We start from the raw sequence: 23,437 nt of genomic DNA on the forward strand, positions 1-23,437 counted from the left end.
GTTTGTTCTTCAGCTTTGTTTGTGGCACCTTGACCATAAGCAATTTAGAACTTTTATGTTATCAAATATTTTTCATCATTCCCCTTATGGCTTTTGGGCATTGGTCACAATACTCAAGTATTGTTTTTAAAAGTGATCTTATATACTTTTGCTTTTATAATTGCATAATTAAAATAAATATAATAATTTTCTTTATATATGGTCTGAAAATATATACGGCTTATATATATTTTATATCTCATTGAACATTTTCTCACCATATTCTGTCATTTGTCTACAAACAATTTACTGGTCTGAAATATTGCTTTTTTCCCCACAAATTCCTGCATATATTTTGATGTATTTCTAGATTATTCTGTCCCATTGAACTATCTCCCCATTTCTGTACTGGTGCCCCACCATATTAATTACTAAAGCTTAAAAGTATGTTTTACGATGTGGAAGTATAATTCTTCCACCCTAATTTCTCTTTTGCAGAAATTTTTTTGACTATTACCATGTATTTATCTTCTGTATCAATTTTCAAATATTTTGTTAAGGAAGCAAAAATATTTTCTTTGCCATTATTAGCTAATCTCAAGAAGCGAGAGGCTTTGTAAATTTGGGCATTATTTTTATTGGTTAAAATTCATATGAAATTTGGATACTGAGTTTCAATAAAAGTGCAAGAATTCTGTAAGATTCTTGAAGTAAAACTTTTTCAACAAATGTTTATATGTCTGATATAGTATTCTCCTCAGTGTGAGTTTTCTATCATATATTGTTGTGAATAAGATTCATGACATGGGAATGCACAAGTTCGTGTTATGGTTTATAACATTGCATCTGAAATCAGAGCAAAATAACTCATAAAGTTCCTGTCATTCAGGTACCTACATCTAACCATATTGGTTCTGATGCTTTGTGGGTATGGTCTGACTCAGAGTGAGTGAGTGGAAGTCACTCAGTCGTGTCTGACTCTTTGCAACCCCATGGACTGTAGCCCACCAGGCTCTTCTGTCCGTGGAATTCTCCAGGCAAGAATACTGGAGTGGGTTGCCATTTCCTTCTCCAGGAAATCTTCCTGACCCAGGAATTGAACCTGAATCTCCTGCATTATAGGCAGGTTCTTTACAGTCTGAGCCACCAGGGAAGCTCCATCTGATTCAGAGAACACTTACTAAGTGTGTATAATCAATAATTCCGAGAATAATGCAGATAAGGTTCTATCTGTGTCTTTATATCACAATCAGCAGGGGGGGAAAATGGAAATTCGAAAGTTTGCTTCAACATAACAATCCTTGGTGTTCCTTGGCCTCCAAACAAGTTTTGGGATTCAGTTTATCAACTGTCAATAGGCAAATGCATGTTTTTCTTTTCCCATGAGCTGATTAAAGTTGTGGTCTCTTGTAATTCATGGCATTCCATTGTATTTATTTCGGCTGGAATTTTCAGGCTGAATTACTGTAACTAATATACCACTAAGTCTGTGCTGCAAAATCCCTGACCTTTTGAATCTTCCTTTTTAGCAGAAAATTGGCGTAAGAAATTTCAACACAATAAACACTTTAATTTTTTCTTAATCTTGATCCAGAATCCATATGGTTCAATTTAATTATGTCAGAGGATCTTTGCCATCAGTATCAATTTGGATTGAGAGGTTTTGAAGATTGTGGTGATAGGAGGGAAAAAAGATAGATGAGATAATTCTATTTGCAGTGGATTATTGGTGGTGGGGGGGGAACAAAAATATGAAATGTGAAATCCTTTGGTCTTTTCTAAAATAATTTGTGCCCACAGCTCATTTTGAGTAAATAGAGTTGTTGGCTTTTAAACCATGAGATCTGAGAATTATTTTCAATCTTTCACTTGTGATTGAAGAATCTCTATGTGTACCGATCAACAACACAATCATGGACTGTGCTCATAGATATCCTTCAGTACAGAATTGGGAGAGATTTTGAAGTAAGAGATGAAGTGGAAGCAACGGCAGAGGGTGGTTTATTCAGGATTTGGCAGGGACACTGTGGGGTATAGACTGATATTTCTACTATCTTAGGGGCTGGCAAACTCTTTGTAAACGGCCAGATAGTAAATTATTTCAGATTTTGTGGATGACATATGGTCTCTGTCGCTGCTGCTTCTTCATGTTGCTTTTGTTTTGTTTTACTTTTACAACTCTTTAAACATGTAAAAATGACTCTCAGCTGATGGACTGATCCAAAACAGGCCATGGGATGGATTTGGCCCACTGGGCTTACTCTGCCAATGCCTTTATGGAATCACTGGAAGATAAAGTCACTCATAAACCATCAGACTTGAGATGCTGCTGAGGAAAACTACAATCATTCCTTCCATTTTTATTGTTTTATAGTTTACCCAGTATTATCCTTGGACTTTGTCCCATTTGATCCTCAAAATAATGCTTACAGCAAATGTCATTATTCCTATATTAGAGAAAAGAAAATAAGTTCCGAGGAGTAGTGACTCGCCCCAAACTACACAGATGATGAGGGGGGAAGCCAGAAATGAATGCATCTTGTGATTCAAGTCTGTTGCTCTTTCTGTTAAATTCAGATTGAGTCAGAGAAAGCACTGGTAGAAATAAACCCAGGCTGAGGACAATGATGGTGCATGCTTGCGTGCACAGTCGTGTCTGACTCTTTGTGACCCCATGGACTGTAGCCCGCCAGGCTCCTCTGTCCATGGAGTTCTCCAGGCAACAATGCTGGAGTGGGTTGCCATTTCCTATTCCAAGGGATCTTCCCATCCCGGGATCGCACCCACGTCTCCTGCACTGGCAGGCGGCTTCTTCACCACTGAGCCACCTGGGAAGCCCAAGGAAGCTGCCAGCTCAGGATTGCCACGTCTGTCCTCTGGGACTCCCAGCCTTACTCTGAATTAAAAACCCAAGAACACATATTCCCCACTTCTTCCACAGTGCAGCGGCTTTCAGATTTTGATAAATCACCACATCAATTTGCAGCCAACTCAGGATTTGGGGAAATCTCTAGTTAGCTCATTATTCCCACCTATACTGATATTTTTTTAAAAAAAGATGTGATTTGTGTTTTATTATTGCTTTAAAAGACTGAGCATGGGAGTGATAGTTTAGGTCCCAGGAACATAGTCCAAGTTCCTGTAGTTGGACTGGGGAGGTTAGGAGAACAACAACTGTTCGATTCATCAGCCTGCCAACAGGAGTCAAGCAGTGAAATATAACAGAATTGTTTGGAAAGACACGTTAACTCAACTTGTGTGGCCCGGAGGCTAATCAGCTTCTGCATCATAAAGACTAGGCAAAGGTACATATGGGACTCATTCCTGTATTTTTATGGGTTAGAGGCATGAACTGTGTATCCCATTACACAGCAGAATAGCATCAGTATGGGGGAGATAAGGTCCAAAAAACACAGTAACTCTGTGGATTATATTGTGATATCGTTTTCACTACATATCATGGGCCAGAACTGTTCAGTGATATTTATTTCTTGATTTGGGTTTTTATTGATTGTTTCCTATATATAAAAGTGCATCTTTCTAAATAGCCTGTCACTTTGTTACACTTATTAAATGAGTGCTACCAGGGTGCTGCGACCACTTGTGGGTTCTGCAACTTGAAAATGTGGAAAGGTTGAAGACGGTTCAGCAGAGACTCTGAAAAATAAAAGCACTAGAAAAATAAAGCCTGAGAGGCCAAGATTAAAGGGACTTATTTTTGCTGAGTTTTAAAAAAGCTTAAGGGTGACTGATGCTGTGATTAGTGATCACATAGAAGACTTTTTTATGCAGAATGTACCGAACAATTATTTTCTCTTTCTGTTCAGAATGAGAATATGAAGAGCAGAATCGAGAACTTTGATTTCCAATTTGTGGACTTCAGAAAGAACTGGTGGGAAAGAGGGAGGGGGAGGTTACTACTGAATTATTTTTAAAGACTCTCAAATTTATTTTATTTTATTAAATACTAAGTATAAAAATGTGATTTTTTTTTTATGGTGGGAAATGTTTGCCATTGAGAGGTGGCCTTTGTCTTTGAAAGGATTGAGAACCACTGATTTTGAATATAGCACTGGGATGTGAGTGTGGCACAAAATGAACTTCTTAGCAATAAGAATCATTAACTGACAAGCATTGTAACAATTTGCTGCTGCTGTTTGCCGTTTAACCTCTGAGTCATGTCTGATCCTTTGAAATCCCATGGACTGTAGGCTGCCAGACTCCTCTGTCCATGAGATTCTCCAGGCAAGAACACTGGAGTGGGTTGCCATGCCCTCCTCCAGGGGATCTTCCCAACCCAGGGATCAAACCCATATATCTTGCATCTCCTGCACTGGCAGGCAGATTCTTTATTACCGAGTTACTTTGCTAGACCAATTAAATAATTGAGAACATTATTGTTTCAAGGTGACGCAGGAACTTGTTCATTTATTTATTCCACTGTTATTCACTGGGCATCATCCATGGACCAATGCATCATACACTCTGCTAGACCTGGAGCTGCAGTAGGGCCAAGGCAGTTAGTGTCCCTGGAATCAGGTCACTCACAGTCTCTCAGTGGTTAGCAGTACAATATATTAATTAATGCCCCACAAGCGGGATCACTGCCATTTCTGTAATTCTATTACCTTCTATTGAACAGCAAGAATAACAGATTTTGAAAAATAAAGATGAATATTTACTTGTGAGGCTTATTTCTGCACTCAAAATAAAATTATAACTAGTAATTAAAAAAAAAGAGTCTCCTTTCAAAATCCTAAATTTTATTCCCCAGCGTGGAACAGCTAAGAATATTCCCTTTTCCTGCACAAATGTCAGATGAATGTTTCCTGTAGTCAAAAGTTACCTCACACCCCTCCTTCTGTTTGTTTTTTCTCCGTAAGGGTAAAGAGCTGTATTCTTTTAGTTGTAAACTGGCCTCATTCCATAGATGATGATTTAATCTCCAATTACTCACTGAGCTTTCAATTCACTTAGAAGTCTTCATGAGGATAACTTTTCTTTAAAGAAAATCATAAATTTATCTTAGTGGACTTGCTACACGATGTCTATGATTACAATATAGATAAGAGATATTCATCTCTTCTACCTAAGAGCTGAACCACAGTAAAATAATTTTACCTGAAGCTCATCCTTTTTCCTTTCTTTTTGGTCCATTTAGCATTGTCTTTAACAGCACAGACAGTACGAGAAAGAGATGAGAGCTGTCATCTTTTCTTCAGGAATTTTAGAAACAGTGCTCTTTTCATTAGCTCATTAATTGAAAAATCTTAAAACAGTTTCCCTTACACACTTAAATCTGCAAAAACATCTAGACTTTGTTCCAAATCTCTCCCTCCTATGGTGGATAATATTTACTGAGCACTTAAATATGAACCAGCCCTGTTCCAAATACTTTACATGTATTTGCCCATTTAATTATTGTAACTTCTCTATGAGACAGATACTATTTTTATCCTCATGATACAGGTGAGGATGCTGAGGCTCAGAGAGGTTACCAGTCCAAAGTCACTCTGGTACAACCTTGGAAGTGGCTCTTTACCACAAACCCTGTACTGTTTTTCAAGAAGGAAATGGTTGGGGGATTTGAAGCATTCTAACTTGAGCACAATAAAGAAGCATTAATAAAATAAAAAAATTTTTCAAATGTGACTTTATTTCCAAACTGCCTCTTGTGATATATATAATAATGAAGTGCAAAATGAATAGTAGTGAAAAATGAATGAACCGCAGTTAACTATAGTTGTCCCCTTTTCATCTGCCATTCTGCTTTCCTCAGTTCAAAAATAGTAAGTGGAAACTTCCAGGGGTAAACTAAAAATTCACAAGTTTTAAGTTGCACCCTGCTCTGAGTGGCAGTGAAATCTCCCAAGGTCCTGCCTTGGTGGAGAATCTTCCCGTCGGTCCCTCCTGTTCGTCACTTAGCAGCCATCTGTCTGGGCTCTGAGATCCAGATGACCACCAAGGCATTACAGTGCTTCTGTTCAAGTCACCTTTATTTCACCTTAACAATAATGGCCCCAAAGCACAAGAGTTGTGACGCAGGCAATTCTGAGAGCCAAAGAGACATCATCAACTGAAAAGGTGAAAGTACTCCACTTAATAAGGAAAGAAAAACCATCGTACACAGAGGTTGCTGAGATCTATGGTGAGAACAAATCTTCCAGCCATGAAATTGTGAAGAAGGAAAAAGGAATTGCTAGTTTTGCTGTCTGCTGTCGCACCTCAGACTGCAAAAGTTACAGCCACAGTGCATAATCAGGGCTTAGTTGACATGGAAAAGACATTAAACTTGTACAATAAGATATTCTGAGAGAGACCACATTCATATAACTCTTATGAAAATATATTGTTATAATTGTACTATTTTATTACCAGTTATTGTTACTCTCTTACTGTACCGAATTTTAGAAATTAAACTTTAGCACGAGTATGTATATTAGGAAAAATATAGTAAATATCAGGTGGAGTCCTATCTGAGGTTTAAAGGCTTTCACTGAGAGCCTTGGAAGTATATCCTGTGGATAAGGGACATGACAGCGTATCAGCAGAGCCAAACATCACAACTTAACATACAGTTAAAGGACATAATGATTCAATTTATAAAAAGTTCAAAACCACACAAGCCAAAAAGGATAACATTTAGGAACATTCCTATATGCTGAGACTTGAGGGAACCCTATACACAAAATTCAGGAGAAAGAAAGGGGAATATAATTTGGGAAAGCTACATAGGATTTCAAAGTATTAATAGTGGGTGCAGGAGATGTTTTTATTATTATTTTAGCCATTCATATATATTATATATTTTATATGTATTATGCTTTGTAATCACATATTTTAAGGAAATAATATTGTACAAATACAAGGAAGTATTATAATACAAAGCAGATTGCCCCAAGATTTCATCCAGTATCCTATAGCTAGGATAAATTTAGTGTGAATTTCTACATACTAAAATGACTTTTTGTCATTGCTAGGACTGAAAAATCTTTTGAATTGTAAAAGAATAAACCATGCCTATTATTATAATTGTACCCCCCGCCCCCCACCCACCACCACCTACGGGCGTGGCTCAGCAGTGAAGAATCCACTTGCAATGCAGGAGTTTCAGGAGACGGAGGTTGGATCCCTGGGTCAGGAAGATTCCCCAGAGAAGGAAACGGCAACCCACTCCATGTGCTTGCCTGGAGAATCTCACTGACAGAGGAGCCTGGTGGGCTACAGTCCATGGGGTTGCAAAGAGCTGGATGTGGCTGAGGGACTGACACTTTCCCTTTCAATAAGAACAGAAGAACAGAAGAAATGTAATCCCGTACAAGCAGGACTGTGCTTTACGTAGGATATGGGCTTCCCAGGTGGAACTGGTGGTGGAACTTCCCAGGTGCCGGTGCAGTAGACACAAGACTGGTTCCATCCCTGGGTCTGCCTGGGGTGGGAAGACCCCCTGGAGGAACACATGGCAACCCACTTCAGTATTCCTGCCTGGAAAATTCCATGGATCAAGGGGAGTGGCGGGCTACTGGTCCATAGCGTCACGAAGAGTCAGACAGGACTGAAGTGACTTAGTGTGGCACAGACGTAAGATGTCCTGCCTCTTCAGTCTTCTAGACTCCTATTCAGTATCCAAGAAAAGAAGTTTTCAGATGCCAGCAATTCTTAACTGTTACTTTTCAAGCATGAGTATCAATTCAATAGACATAGACTAACAACAGTGATCTAATCTTGCCAATGCCACACTAGTGTTCACATGTGATACCTGGTTCTCTACATGTGATCTGAATCTCAAGAGCAGTCAGTCAGTGGCAGGGGTTCCTAAAGCCCACTTCACTTGTCCCCATCTCTGACTTTTCAGCTGCTCCCACTCATTTTCCCCTGGCTACTTTTTATGCATGGAGACAAAAGACTTTGATGTGGAAAAGGTAAAGAAGATTTTTATTTTCTTCTCATCACTCTCCGAAGTCCAACCCTGAAATCAGCAATGTTGAAGGGCGCTGAGAAAAGGAATTAGCTTATTCAGTCATTCCATCTCAACCAGGGACTGTCTTTATTGAGTTATCTGCTGTTGAGGTTCTGTGTCCTGGTAGCCATGAATTGTTCTGGGTGCTGAGAGAAACACAAAAGCTAGGTTAAATGTGATTCCTGCCGAAAGACGTATCATTTAATTGGGGCAGAAATACTAAATAAATTCTGTAATTGAAAAACAATACAAACACAACATATATGTATGTATGCTTATGGAGTTGGGGTGAGGGGAGAAGAAGAAATTGTAAAAAAAATAAAGCAAACATTTTACAAATCTGGATAGGTTACAGAAATCCCTTGTACTGTTCTGCTTTCTATAAGTTTATAATTATATTAAAATAAAGAGTTACCCCCCCCCCCAAAAAAAAGTTAAAAAAAATACATTCACTGTACAATTACTTAAAGAGTGTACCACATACAATAAATGCTTCAGGAGTTCAACACTAGTTTTTACTTTAAACTAAATTTTTTTATTGAAAAATTCTACAGATCCTATAGATTCAGTTCTATTCAGTTCAGTTCAGGCGCTCAGTCATGTCCAACTCTTTGCGACCCCATGAATCGCAGCACGCCAGGCCTCCCTGTCCATCACCAACTCCCGGAGTTTACTCAAACTCATGCCCATCGAGTTGGTGATGCCATCCAGCCATCTCATCCTCTGTCGTCCCCTTCTCCTCCTGCCCTCAATCCCTCCCAGCATCAGGGTCTTTTCCAAGGAGTCAGTTCTTCCCATCAGGTGGCCTAAATATTGGAGTTTCAGCTTCAACATCAGTCCTTCCAATGAACACCCAGGACTGATCTCCTTTAGGATGGACTGTTTGGATCTCCTTGCAGTCCAAGGGACTCTCAAGAGTCTTCTTCAACACCACAGTTCAAAAGCATCAATTCTTTAGCACTCAGCTTTCCTCACAGTCCAACTCTCACATCCACACATGACCACTGGAAAAACCATAGCTTTGACTAGATGGACCTTTGTTGGCAAAGTAATGTCTCTGCTTTTTAATATGCTCTCTAGGTTGGTCATAACTTTCCTTCCAAGGAGTAAGCATCTTTTAATTTCATGGCTGCAATCACCATCTGCAGTGATTTTGGAGCCCAAAAAAATAAAGTCAGCCACTGTTTCCACTGTTTCCCCATCTATTTGCCATGAAGTGATGGGACCAGATGCCATGATCTTAGTTTTCTGAATGTTGAGCTTTAAACCAAGTTTTTCACTCTCCTCTTTCACTTTCATCAAGAGGCTTTTTAGTTCCTCTTCACTTTCTTCAATAAGGGTGGTGTCATCTGCATATCTGAGGTTATTGATATTTCTCCTTATAGATTACTGCATTCTAAACCATTTGAGAGTTAACCAAGGCATAAATTTCAAGATAGTGCATTTTAACAAAATAACATCACATCATTTAAAGTAACAGCTTTATTTTTGGTAAGTAAAATGTTATATGTTTGCTTAATGCATTATGAGGATAATGAAAATGAATGAACTACACCTCCATACATTGTATCACTGTGGATAAATCTAATAATCATAGCTTTGAGTAAGGAGTACTTCAAGAATACCAAATTTAAAGTTTAGAAACATACAATAATCAGTATATTATCTAAGGATATCAAGATTAAAAAGCATAAGAATGGTAAACACAAAATCAAAAGAGTGGTTATCCTTGGGAGGAAGATGGTATCATTCAGAGGGGAGCCCAAGACTTATATATAAAGATTTCTTTCCTAATCTAGTGATGAGTATATGGGTATTGGTTTTTATTTCTACATAATATATGGTATATTCTTTTATATGCATAAAACACCTTATAATAATTTTTTATTGTGGTAAACTATATGTAACATAAAATTTAGCATTTTAACCATTTTTAAGTACATTTGCAGTTAAGTGGTATGAAGTACATTCACACTGTTGCATAACTATCCACCTCTGGAACTGTTTTTAAAGAACAGAGTGTATATTTTAGAGCAGTTTTAGGTACACAGCAAAACTGAGTGGAAGATACAGAGAAAGCCCTAAACTCCCTACTCCCAAACATGCAAAGCTTGACCATTATCAACCTTCTCCACCAGAGAGGTGTATTTGTTATAACTGATGAATCTACATTCAGTTCAGTTCAGTTCAGTCGCTCTGCCAGTGTCCAGCTATTTGCAACACCATGGACTGAAGCACACAGCAGGGCTCCCTGTCCATCACCAACTCTTGGAGCTTGCTCAAACTCACGTCCATCGAGTCCATGATGCCATCCAACCATCTCGTCATCTGTCATCCTGTTCTCCTGCCCTCAATCCTTTCCAGCATCAGGGTCTTTTCCAATGTGTCAGCTCTTCACATCAGGTGGCCAAAGTATTAGAGATTCTGCTTCAGCATCAGTTCTTCCAATGAATGTTCAAGACTGATTTCTTTTAGAATTGACTGGTTTGATCTCTTGATCTTGCAGTCCAAGAGACTCTCAAGAGTCTTCTCCAACACCACGGTTCAAAAGCAACAATTCTCTGGCTCTCAGCTTTCTTTATAGTTTAATTCTCACATCCATATATGACTACTGGAAAAACCACAGCTTTGACTAGATGGACCTTTGTTGGCAAAGCAATGTCTCTGCTTTTCAATATGCTGTCTAGGTTGGTCATAGCTTTTCTTCCAAGAAGCAAGCATCTTTTAATTTCATGGCGGCTGTCACCATCTGCAGTGATTTTTGGAGCCCAAGAAAATAAAGTCTCTCACTGTTCCATTGTTTCCCCATCTATTTGCCATGAAGTAATGGGACTCGATGCCGTGATCTTAGTTCTTTGAATGCTGAGCTTTAAGCCAACTTTTTCACTCTTCTGTTTCACTTTCATCAGGAGACTGTTTAGTTTCTCTTCCCTTTTTGCCACAGAGGTGGTGTCATCTGCGTATCTGAGGTTATTGACATTTCTTCGAGCAATCCTGATTCCAGCTTGTGCTTCATCCAGCCCGGCATTTCGTATGATGTACTCTGCATATAAGTTAAATAACCAAGGTGACAATATAGAGCCTTGACGTATTTCTTTCCCAATCTGGAATCAGTTCCATGTCTGATTCTAACTGTTGCTTCTTGACCTGCGTACAGTTTTCTCAGGAGGCAGGTAAGGTGGTATGGTATTCCCATCTCTTTAAGAATTTTCCACAGTTTGTTGTGATCCACACTGTCAAAAGCTTTAGCATAGTCAATGAAGCAGAAGTAGACTTTTTTTCTGGAATTCTCTTGCTTTTTTGATGATCCAATGGATGTTAGCAATTTGATCTCTGGTTCCTCTGCCTTTTCTAAACCCAGCTTGAACATTTGGAAGTGTATGGTTCCTGTGCTGTTGAAGCCTGGCTTGGAGGATTTTGAGCATTACTTTGCTAGCTTGTGAGATGAGTGCAATTGTGCAGTAGTTTGAACATTCTTTGGCATTGCCGTTCTTTGGGATTGGAATGAAAACTGACCTTTTTCAATCCTGTGGGCACTGCTGAGTTAGATAAGCAAATTCAGTAAGGTGGTTGGTTAAAATAAATTGCATTTCTATATATTAGCAACAACCAAACAGAACTTGAAACTAAATAGCAATACTACTTACAGTAATATCCAAAACATGAAATACTTAGAAAAAATTAATTTGACAACAGATTTGAAAGACCTGCAGAGTAAAACTGCACAGCATTGCTGAATGAAATTAAAGATGATCTACATAAATGAAGAGACAAACCATATTCATGGGGTCAAAGACTCAGTGTTGCTGTAAAGATAAACAGATGATTAGAACAGAAGGGCGAGCTCAGGAATAGGTGCACACATGCATGAGCAATTAATTTTTTTAAACCACAATGCAAATTAGAGCTACCAAGGGAGCATTTCATGCAAAGATGGGCTCAATAAAGGACAGAAATGGTATGGACTTGACAGAAGCAGACGATATTGAGAAGAGGTGGCAAGAATACACAGAAGAACTGTACAAAAAAGATCTTCACCACCCAGATAATCATGATGGTATGATCACTCACACTCACCTAGAGCCAGACATCCTGGAATGTGAAGTCAAGTGGACCTTAGGAAGCATCACTACAAACAAAGCTAGTGGAGATGATGGAATTCCAGTTGAGCTATTTCAAGTCCTGAAAGATGTTGCAGAGTACAACATGAGAAGCGCTGGGCTGGAGGAAACACAAGCTGGAATCAAGATTGCTAGGAGAAATATCAATAACCTCAGATGTGCAGGTGACACCACCCTTATGGCAGAAAGTGAAGAAGAAGTAAAGAACCTCTTGATGAAAGTGAAAGAGGAGAGTGAAAAAGTTGGCTTAAAGCTCAACATTCAGAAAACTAAGATCATGGCATCTGGTCCCATCACTTCATGGCAAACAGATGGGGAAACAGTGGAAACAGTGGCTGACTTTATTTTGGGGCCTCCAAAATCACTACAGATCGTGACTGCAACCATAAAATTAAAAGATGCTTACTCCTTGGAAGGAAAGTTATGACCAACCTAGAGAGCATATTAAAAAGCAGAGACATTGCTTTGCCAACAAAGGTCGATCTAGTCAAAGCTATGGTTTTTCCAGTGGTCATGTGTGGATGTGAGAGTTGGACAGTGAAGAAAGCTGAGTGCTAAAGAATTGATGCTTTTGAACTGTGGTGTTGAAGAAGACTCTTGAGAGTCCCTTGGACTGCAAGGAGATCCAAACAGTCCATCCTAAAGGAGATCAGTCCTGGGTGTTCATTGGAAGGACTGATGTTGAAGCTGAAACTCCAATACTTTGGCCACCTGGTGGGAAGAGCTGACTCATTGGAAAAGACCCTGATGCTGGGAGGGATTGAGGGCAGGAGGAGAAGGGGACGACAGAGGATGAGATGGTTGGATGGTATCACCGACTCAATGGACATGGGTTTGAGTAAACTCCAGGAGTTGGTGATGGACAGGGAGGCTTGGTGTGCTGCGATTCACGGGGTCACAAGGAGTCGGACATGACTGAGCGCCTGAACTGAACTGAACTGAATGCATTCATCAGGGAACATGGAGTTTTTTCAGCAATCAGGCTGAAACGATTGAAAATTTATATGCGAAATAATGAATTTCCATCCAAACTCATAATATATACAAAAATTAATTGAAGATGGACCTCAGACCACTAAATGTAAAACATAAAATTATAAAAAAAATTCTAGAAAAGTATCATTAACACATTTTTTTGAATTTTTACCTTGAAAAGTTTTCACCTTTGTCCATGAATTAGTCAAAGATTTCTTAGGTATAACACCCAAAGTATGATCTACAGAAGAAATAAAAGACTTCATCAAAAAAAGATAAAAGTGCTTCATCAAAATCAAGACCTTCATCTTGTAATTTTATTTATTTGTTTATTTTTGGCTGTGCTGAGTATTTGTTGCTGGGTAGGCTTTTCTCTAGTTGCAATGAGCAGGATCTCTGCTCTAGTTGGGTTGCAAGGGCTCCTTATTTCAGTGGCTTCTCTTGTTGAAGAGCACAGGCTCTAAGGTTGCAGGCACAAGTAGTTGCAGCTCCCGGGACCTAGAACGCAGGCTCAATAGTGGGGCACGGGCTCAGTTGCTCCACAGCATGTGGGATCTTCCCGGACCAGGGATCGAACCCATGTCTCTTGCCTTGGCAGGCGGATTCTTTACCACTGAGCCACTGAGAAGCCAAAGAAGTTCTTTTTGAATGACACTATTAAAAGAACGAAAAAACAAACCTCGGAAAATATTTGTAAAGGATACATCTGACAAAGGACTTGTATCCAGATTATTTAATGAAAAACATTCTCAAAGCTTAATAGTAAGAGAACAAGCAACCTTATTTTTAAAAATGGACAAAAGTATCAATCAGCCAGTCATCAAAGAAAACATATGGATGGCAAATAATCATGTGAGAAGACACTCAACATCATTAGCCATTAAGGAAATGCAAATTAAAACCAGAGTGAGATATCACCATACACCAATATAATGTCTAAAATTTAGAAGACTAACCTTACCAAGTGTTGAGAATGAGGAACAACTTGAACTCTCATGGACCGTGGTAGCAACATAAGATAGTACAACTATTTGGAAAACGGCTGGCCGATTTCTTAAAATTTAAGCAGCCACATACCATATGAATCATCTATGACATTCCTAACTATTTACCCCAAAGAAAATAAAGCATATATCCATATAGTGATTTGTACATGGCTGTCTCAAGCAGCTTTATTTGTAATAACCCAAAACTGGAAATAATCCATATGTCCAGTAAGAGGTGAATAGACATACTTACTGTGATATACATACAATGGAACAACAATAAAAAGGGATGAGCTATTAATACATGAAACAACATGGATGTATCTCAGAATAACTATGCTGAATGTTTGAAGCCAGAAAAAGAGTACATAATGTGTGATTTGATTCCATCTAAATAAACTGTGGAAAAATGCAAACTAATCTATAGTGACAACTGATAAGTTGTTACCTCAGCAGAGTGTAGGGAGGGATGCAAAAGAGGGATTCCAAGAAAGGAGCAGAAGAAAAATTGGGGAGTTATAACTACATTTACTATTTTGATTGTGATTGTGGTGATGGTTTCACTATGATATATTTATGCATATATCATTTATTTATCAAATATATATACCCAAATTTATACACATGTGGAGTTTAAATAAACGCTGTTTATTGTGTCAGTTATACATCATGAAGTCACTAAAAAATTTTATATAGTTCCTATGACTTTGTGCCCTTAATCATTCAAGTTAACCAAAGTCTCCAATCATGTTTCAAATGCTCACATTTTCATCCCAATGACACTAACCATAAGTGGAAAACTGAAAATTCATTAACTGCACTGTGAATTATTTTTAAATATAGAGTGCAAATAAACAATTATTTATTTTAAAATGTCTTTTAAAAACAAATATAAAATAATATATAGCCATACTATAAAAATCTAATAGGACTAGCAGTATGTGGAATTCAACCTAGAATATAAAGTGAAAATTATGTACCTGTCCAAAAATAAAAGTACATTGGGGCTCTGTGTGAAATTCTGAAGGAGCTTTCTCTCTCAGTGTGGTTCTAACCCTGTGATGAAAAATATCTTTTTTTAAAGTGTATAATTACCCTCTGTCACTCTTAAATCTCCTCTGGTGTGTAAGCTCGCTTAATAATGGTGAACAGATGAGCAGAAATTAAAAATAAAGGACTTCGACCAATTTAGCACCCTGCACATAATGTACCTATAATGATAGTTTGATTGCCAGTGCCCATTGTTTTGTTTCTGTCTTTTTTTTCTATTACTGCACGAAAGCCCTGGGTTTCAAAAAGAATGCAGCCTTCTCTTCTATAAAATCAGAGCAATTTACATGAACATCAGCGTTAGCCTGTATTAGAAAGATGCATAGAATAAAACAGAAAACATAATGTAATGCCACGTGGACCATTGAATGTCACTGGCACTCTTCACTTAAATATTATATTACATTTTGGTTAATTTATTTTCCAAAAAGTAAAAAGCATGAATTTTTTTCCAGTGGAATAGGGAAGAAAATTGAAGTGTTTATGGATATTAAAATGAATAAGAAAAATATACTGAAATGAAGCTAGCAAGTCCCATATCATATTCCCCACAGTGTATATGGAGCAATGAAAATTAAAAAAATAAAAGACTTTAAAGGTAAAACCAAAGAAATACGATTCAACTCTGACACAAAGTTGAAGACTCTTGAAATACAATTAAATTTTAAATTATTTCTGGAATCTGAGAAACTGTTAAAACTTTTTACCTTTAATTACACATTATCCAATCACTTTTGGCATCTTATTCATATTTATGCTTTTCTCAGAATGTCTACATGATCATAATACCTATTAACAATCTTAACTAATTAGTGTAGTAAAAATAAGTTGCTTTTTTAATAGCAAAGAAGATCTCTCTCACTTTCTAAAAGTAAATCAATCAGTCTTTCTAGTAAAGGTAGACACAGCCTTCAACACCCCTGGCTCAGTTCTCTGGCCAGGAGAACGTCCTCTGAGGACAAAGGAGGACGTCCTCTGAGGACGCTGCATTCCAGGCTGAAGTGCGGACAGGACTCGAAGGCTTTTGGGTGAATTGTGTTTGGGCAGTCAATGTGGGACGCGTGAGTGAGGAGGCCAGTGACATGACTTGATTAAAATTCAGCATACTCCAAGTTCTGTGAGAAAATCTGTTCAGTAAAACCCTACTCACCACAAAACACAGCGTCTTAGTGCAGAGCTGAGGGCTCAATTATCACGGCTCCTGCCGGGCAGACGTGGAAGATGTAAACAGCTTGTGTTAATACTAGGGCCCTATCTGGTGCTAGGAAAAGATCTCCGTCTCCACAGACCTAGGGAATTGCCCAGGAGAACTGTGGATGGTTTTCAGTTACCTTAAAAACATCCCGTATAGGCCCTTCTTGTGCGTGGACAAGTAGACTGTATGGATCATTTGTCTTTCCGTGTGTGCTTACTCCCACCCACACCACCTGTACAAGCAACCCTGGCCCTCAGTGTGAATATCTTCAATCATTATAACCTTTTCCTCAGTCACTTCCTTGATTTTATAGCGAGCTTTGCTCCATTTTGGCCCTTAGATGTTCTGGGGCTTGAATAGGAAAGTGAATAGGAATTTGAATCAATTCTTTCGGGCTCTTTCCTGAGACCTGTTCTGTGTGGGGCCCTTGAGCTGTTTGTTGGTGTGTGAGGAGATGGAAGCCCCCTTGGCCTTCACGCTACCTGGTCGCTTGGTGGTGGGGGGCCGGGGGTGTGGCAGAAAGTGCTATTCTACACATGTTAAGTGCCTCTGTGCACTGAGTCCTGTAGAGAACCAGCCCTTGACTTCCGCACGAAACAAGGGCGCATAGACTGCAGCTGGTGGGGGGTTGAGGAGGGCCGTTTATTTGGGGGGCCTAGCACCGGTGGTAGCCCTGTCTCTATGGCTCTGAGGAGACCACCTTTAGGCTGCTGAGCCCAGCCCTGGTCTCTTTAGGACAGGTTCCACGTCAGCAAGCTGGAAGTCATGCAGAAGAAAAACAGCAGAAAGGAAGAAGGCTCAGGGGGAGTGCCTTGACCAGGCCAGCTGAGAGGGGACCAGCCTCTCTTCCTTGGCTCAGAAACAGCCAGTGGGGCATGCAGGCCCCTTGCAAAGATCTGCCGAGCTTCAGCTCTGAGGAGCCAGGCCTTACCCGGGAGAAGCGTTGAGCATAGGATGAGACCCATGAGAAGAAAATGTCCCAACCTTCACAGTGGCCTGTGCATCTACTGTGAACAAACAGCAATGGACTCTTCAAGGAGGAGTTGGATTTCAACCTTTTGAAGAAAAACTGACAACTCCCTGCGTTAATAGTTGGTCAGTGGCTTGGATAGGCCCTTCTGTTGCTGTAGAACATCTTGCTATCTTCTTTTTTCTCCTCCTTGGCATTCATAGACACAGCAGAGATTAAGAAGGGACAGATAACCCGCTTTTCAGGTGCTGGGAGACAGGGACATGCCAGCTTGCTGTCATAGCTCTGTCTTCCAGGCCCAGCAGGGAGCCGGCCTACATAGTGGAAAGGATGGTCGAGCTGACCTAATAAATATTTTCCATCCCTAACCTCAGTAATTATTTTCATGTGTCACAGCTCAGCAAGGAATGATGAAAAATAAAGTTTCCCTGATTAGACGAGACCCGCAGATCACTGGGAGCAGAATCTGAAACTGTTCTCTGGGTTGCTCAAGAAGCAACTCTCCACACTCTTCAAGGCGCCGACATCTCCACCTCTGCCCAGTTACAGAAAGCAAGTGAATTTTTTCTTTTCTGATTACACTCTCGTCTTTTCTTTGTCATCTACTCCCACCCTACTCAAAAATCTTCAGTACTGAGATTTCTCTCTCCACGATGTGAAAATACACCTATTTCACTCTGAGGATCTTAGACAGAATTCCCCTTGCAACCACAGTGCTTCTCTGGTGGGGTGGGAAATGTGGTCAGAGGAGTGGTAGGAAAATGCCTTTTGGAAAATTGTTTGATTTGCTACAGTCTATTGAGTCCTAGTGGGAAGTCAGCATCCCTTTGCTATTTTGGAAAATTCTCGGAAATGATAGGCAAAAAAAGAAAAAAAAAATTCAGCTAAACATTTTCCATCTCAATAACTTTTCTAGATTGTCTCAAGGTAGGAGAAGAGGGCCCCCGGGGGGGAAGGAATCAGATGAACTGGGCCTCTCCCCTCTCCCCTCACTGGTGCTGGGGAAATGCCATCACAAAGCAAGGATCTCAGCTTAGGGGAGCTTTTGGCCCAGTGAAGGGTATGGTTAGCATAATAAAGGAAACCTCATTGAAACTATCTGCATTTAATTTAGGTTCAGACCTCCTCATTAGAATTTGGTTGGCAAGGGAAGGTTGATAACCCCGGTTTATTAGGAGGTCAGAGGCAGTAGGCAATCAAAACTCAAATGCTGTGTTTGGCAGCTTCAAGAACATAACCCGTCTCAGAACAGCCTACTAAGGTCTTTAAGGTTGATTGCTCACTTGCTCAGTTGTGACTCTTTGTGACCCCATGAACTGGAGCCTGCCAGGCTCCTCTGTCATGGAATTTTCCAGCCAAGAATACTGGAGTGGGCTGCCATTGCCTTCTCCAGAGGATCTTCTTGACCCAGGAGTTGAACCCGCATCCCTTGTGTCTCCTGCATTGGCAGGCAAATACTTTACCATGATAGCCACCCAACTCTAATTCTTGCTTTAACCCTTCTCACTTCTATTAGGGCTTCCCTGGTGGCTCAGACTATAAAGAATCTGCCTGCAATGCAAGAGACCCGGGTTCGATCCCTGGGTCAGGAAGATGCCCTGGTGAAGGGAATGGCAACCCACTCCAGTATTCTTGTTTGGAGAATCCCCACAGACAGAGGACCATGGCAGGCTACAGTCCATGGAGTTGCAAAGAGGCAAACATAACTGAGCAACTAACACTTTCACTTCTATTAGGATTAAGTATAAACTCTTTTTAGAGTATTATTTCTTAATGAAACCCAATACTGACAGAATACAAGCTACCCGGGTGGGGGCAATAAAACATCTTTTTCTACAGATTTGTTCTAGTGTAATTTTCCATCAAACTGCCTAAGAATCTATTTGAGGAAGAGGCAAACTTCACCTTTGGGAACACTTTAGAAACTGGGTTCTGCCTCTTATCCTGTCTAGACAGGCAATAGGTCTGGTGGGAAGTACACTGGCTCAAAGGTCACTGCTTTTGTTAGAGCCAAGAGAAATCTTAGGGACCTCTGGTGATATCCTCTCTCTTTCAGAAGAGGAAAGTGAGGTCAAGAGAGGAACGACAATTGATTCAAATCTTTTGATGGACTGTTGACCATACTTCTCATGTTCTTACTCAGAAAACCAGAAGAATTAGCAAAGCATCTCTCCAAACTGTATTCCACTTTTTTTGTACAAGAGACTGTTTTGTTTTGTTACATAAATTTTATTGAAATATAACATGTGTGTATGTGTGCTTAGCTGCTCAGTCGTATCTGACTTTGTGACCCCAAGGACTGTAGCCCAACAGGGTCCTCAGAACATGGGGATTCTTCAGAGGAAGAATACTGGAGTGGGTTGTCATGCCCTTCTCCAGGTGATCTTCCCAACCCAGGGATCGAACCCAGGTCTTCCGCATTGGAAGCAGATTCTTTACCATCTGAGCCACCAAGGAAGCCCCAAAAATAACATAAATGTACACAAAAATAAGTGTACACTTGATGCATTTTCACATAGGGTAACCCTGCATGACCTATGTGATCAAATACCCAGGTCAAGAAACAAAATATCACCCCCTCATCTGCCTTGTGTCCCTTTCTGGTCGTTATTATACTAAGAGGGGCCACCCTTCTGGTGTCTGGCTTCTGGCACCATAAATTAGCCTTGCCTGGTTTTGAACTTCAGGGAAGATGAGTCAGATGATGTGTGTGCCGTCTGGTTTCTGACTTCTTCCCCTCAGTTATGTTCATGAAATTCATTTGTCGTGTTGTGTATAGCAATACTTTTGGGGGCATGCAGTATTTCATTTTATGAATACCACAATTTATTCATTCTACTGTTGATGGACATCTAAGTTACTTTCCTTTTTTATCTGTTATGCATGAAGGAAACTTTCCTTTATGTGTTTCTGGTGGGCAGATGTGTACCTTAGGGCTTCCCAGGTGGCTCAGTGGTAAAGAATCCACCCACCAAGGCAGGATTTGTGGTTTCAGTCCCTGGGTGGGGAAGATCCCCTGGAGAAGGAAATAGCAATCCACTCCAGTATTCTTTCCTGAAAAATCCCATGGACAGAGGAGCCTGGCAGGGCTACAGCCCATGGGGTTGCAAAGAGCTGGACATGAGTTAGCAACTAAACAGCAAGAGCAGCATGTCTGCCTTACTGTTGGAGCAGAATTGTTGGGTCATAAGGTATGTGTAGTCTAGTTTTAGCAGAAAATGCCCAACAATCTTCCAAGTGACTGTGACAATTTATGTCTCTACTACCTCTATATGAGAGTTCCTATAGCTCTGTATCCTTGTCAACACTTGCTGCTAATAATGCCTTTCTTAAGAAATGAGTTTAGTTACTTTTCTTCTATGTGTATAAGAGCTAGAAGGTCAGGCAAGAAGAGGGATTTGGTCCCCTATTTCTTTTATATCTTTCAGTGCCCCTGAGACCTCCCAGGCTTTCCATTTGCACCAGTATTGCCATCCTTAGGTGCATTACCATTAGTTACTTTCCTTCTATGTGTATAAGATCTAGAAGGTCAGGCAAGAAGAGGGATTTGGTCCCCTATTTCTTTTATATCTTTCAGTGCCCCTGAGACCTCTCAGGCTTTCCATTTGCACCAGTATTGCCATCCTTAGGTGCATCACCATTAGTTACTTTTCTTCTATGTGTATAAGAGCTAGAAGGTCAGGCAAGAAGAGGGATTTGGTCCCCTATTTCTTTTATATCTTTCAGTGCCCCTGAGACTTCTCGGGCTTTCCATTTGCACCAGTATTGCCATCCTTAGGTGGATTACCATAGTAGTAACAGTCACATACCTTGAGGAACTGCCTTTTTAGGACCCTCAATTCTACCATAGTCTACTATTCTACTATAGTCGTCTAATCTAGGTTTGCTGCCAATGAAGATGACCTCCGTTGCCTCCTGAAGTCTTTGGCTCTTCAAAACGATACTATTGAAAAACAAAGACCTAGTTTTTCAGTTCCACCATAGCTGACAGTTTGGGAATGACGTGATGGTTGAGAACTTGATTTTAATTCCAAAGAGAGGCACAGAAAAGATGTCAGGAGTGGGGCTGAAGAAGAACACCATCATCTCACCCTTGGGCTAACTGCCAGTCTGTGGCCTCAACATTTTATAGCTTCTTTTTTCCTAGAATGTTTCCTTGGTCTATCAAGGTGCACTAAAGCCAGAAAGAAGATAGACTGCTAGAGAACTTAGACTTGAAACCGATCTTTTAAGAACAGAGTGAATTTTCTTGAAAACAGAACATCTGGCTGCTAGGTCCAAAAGTAAGTTTATACGGAAGAAGACAGAATCAGGTGGTTGCCAGAGAGGAGGGAGGTGGGAGGAGGAAAGAAATAATGTGAGGGAAATTAAGAGGTACAGATTTCCAGTTGCAAAAGAAATGAGTCATGGGTATGAAACATAGAGCATGGGGGATACAGTCAATAACTCTGCAAAATCTTTTTATGGTGACGCTGTAGCTAGACTTACTGTGGTGATTGATTTGAAGTATATAGAAATATCAAATCACTATGTTGCTTATCAGGCATGAACAATGGTGGTGTAGGTTAATCATACTTCAAACCAAAGACTTGTAGAAAAAGAGATCCGATTTTTGGTTACCAAAGGAGGAAGGTGGAGGGGGTCAAAAGGCATAAACTTTCAGTTATAAGATAAATGAGTACTAGGAATGTAATGTACAACATGATAAATATAATTAACACTGCAGGATGTTATATGTGAAAGTTGTTACGAGAAAATTCTAAGAGTTCTCATCACAAGAAAAAGTTTTTCTATTTAATTTTATATTTCTGTGAGATGATAAATGTTCACTAAACTTGTAATCACATCTCATGTAGGTAAATCAAATCATTATTCTGTATACTATAACCTTATATAATACTGTAGTCAATTTTATTTCAATAAAACTGCAAGGGAAAAAATTAAGGCTATACCCCAGATAGAAACCAATCAATCCAGTATTTTTATGCTGTGTTAACAGCACATTCTGGTAAGCTACATCTCTGTTTCTAGCAAAATCAATACTTGGGCCAACACTCTATAAAAATGAGTTAATTTACATCCCCAATATCTGAGATAGAGGTAAACTCAATTCACTTACATTTAACAGTATAAAATTTTTCATAGTGTCAACATTAGTTGTAAAATAACCTGCTCACATACAATACCTCGGGTGGTCCTGACCACATCCCTCTGGGGGAGTTGGGCTGTCCCCATTGTATGCATCAGAAAACGGACATGTGGGGAAGTTAAAGACCTTGCCCTTCTGTAAGTGGCTGACCAAGGATTCAAGGTAAAGTCTGTTGGACTTCAGGTCTCTGATATTAGCTCCTACCTTCAACTGGCTCCTGCAGGGAACTGTAAGAGGGCCTCAAGCTGGAAAGACCTTGAAGTTGTCATATCAGTCCTATGTTTATCCCCGCCTCCCTCTCTGTCTGCACCTTGTTCCGCTCCCTTTCTCTCTCTCTTTCCCTCTCTCCCTCTTTCAGGATCCGTCTACTCACCCAGTTACTAACAGGCAAGGTACGCCTGCTACATTTACTTCTGATGAAACTCGACAGAGAAGGCCTCACAAACACGTTTCTGTTTTAGCAGACTGCCGAACACCATCTGCCAGCCCGATAAAGACAATCCTCCTTTAATTAGGAATGCTGAAATGTTGGAAATCCAGGCCAGCTTCTAGCATTGCAGAGAAAACTTAGGGCATGGGATCCTCAGAGGAGCCAGCTGAGAGTTGGGCCCCGGTTTCCAGGGAAAACACGACCTGCCGAAGTTCGGGAGAAACGGGGCCCCACGCGCTGTCCTTGGGAGGCTTCTCTGCATCCTCTCGAGCGGCCTCGGGGGTTGCAGGGCCAGGGGCCAGACACACAGGGAAAGCTTTTCAGTTATATTCACATGTTTCTAGCTTGTTTCTCTCCTTACATATGTCTGGGGTTTTTGGTTTTTCTTTTTTTCATAATAAGGGCTTAGTCAAAACTAAGATTCCTCTTTTTGGGTGTGCCACTATTGAGCAGATTCTAGACATTTCTCCAGCTCTCCTACCAAACTTAAATGCTCCAAAAACACATTCTTTTTCCCCCTGGAGATGGTTTTATTCAATATTTCAGACATGAGACATATTCTTTCTAAAAAGTAAAAATAAAAATTGGTTGTACCTGAGAATAATTGCGTATAGAGTATATA

At 40.0% G+C, this 23,437-nt stretch overlaps 1 long non-coding RNA gene across 1 annotated transcript; it reads right to left on the reverse strand.

Annotated features, from left to right (window-relative positions):
• Positions 1-5,645: 5,645 nt before the first annotated feature.
• Positions 5,646-23,146, reverse strand: LOC122426857. Its single transcript, XR_006265250.1, has 3 exons — positions 22,759-23,146; positions 13,208-13,276; positions 5,646-8,085 (listed from the first exon to the last, which is right to left on the reverse strand). It is a non-coding gene; the product is annotated as an uncharacterized LOC122426857 (long non-coding RNA).
• Positions 23,147-23,437: the final 291 nt, after the last annotated feature.

This window comes from Cervus canadensis, chromosome 24 (genome assembly GCF_019320065.1).
Source record: "Cervus canadensis isolate Bull #8, Minnesota chromosome 24, ASM1932006v1, whole genome shotgun sequence".
Lineage (NCBI taxonomy): Eukaryota > Metazoa > Chordata > Mammalia > Artiodactyla > Cervidae > Cervus > Cervus canadensis.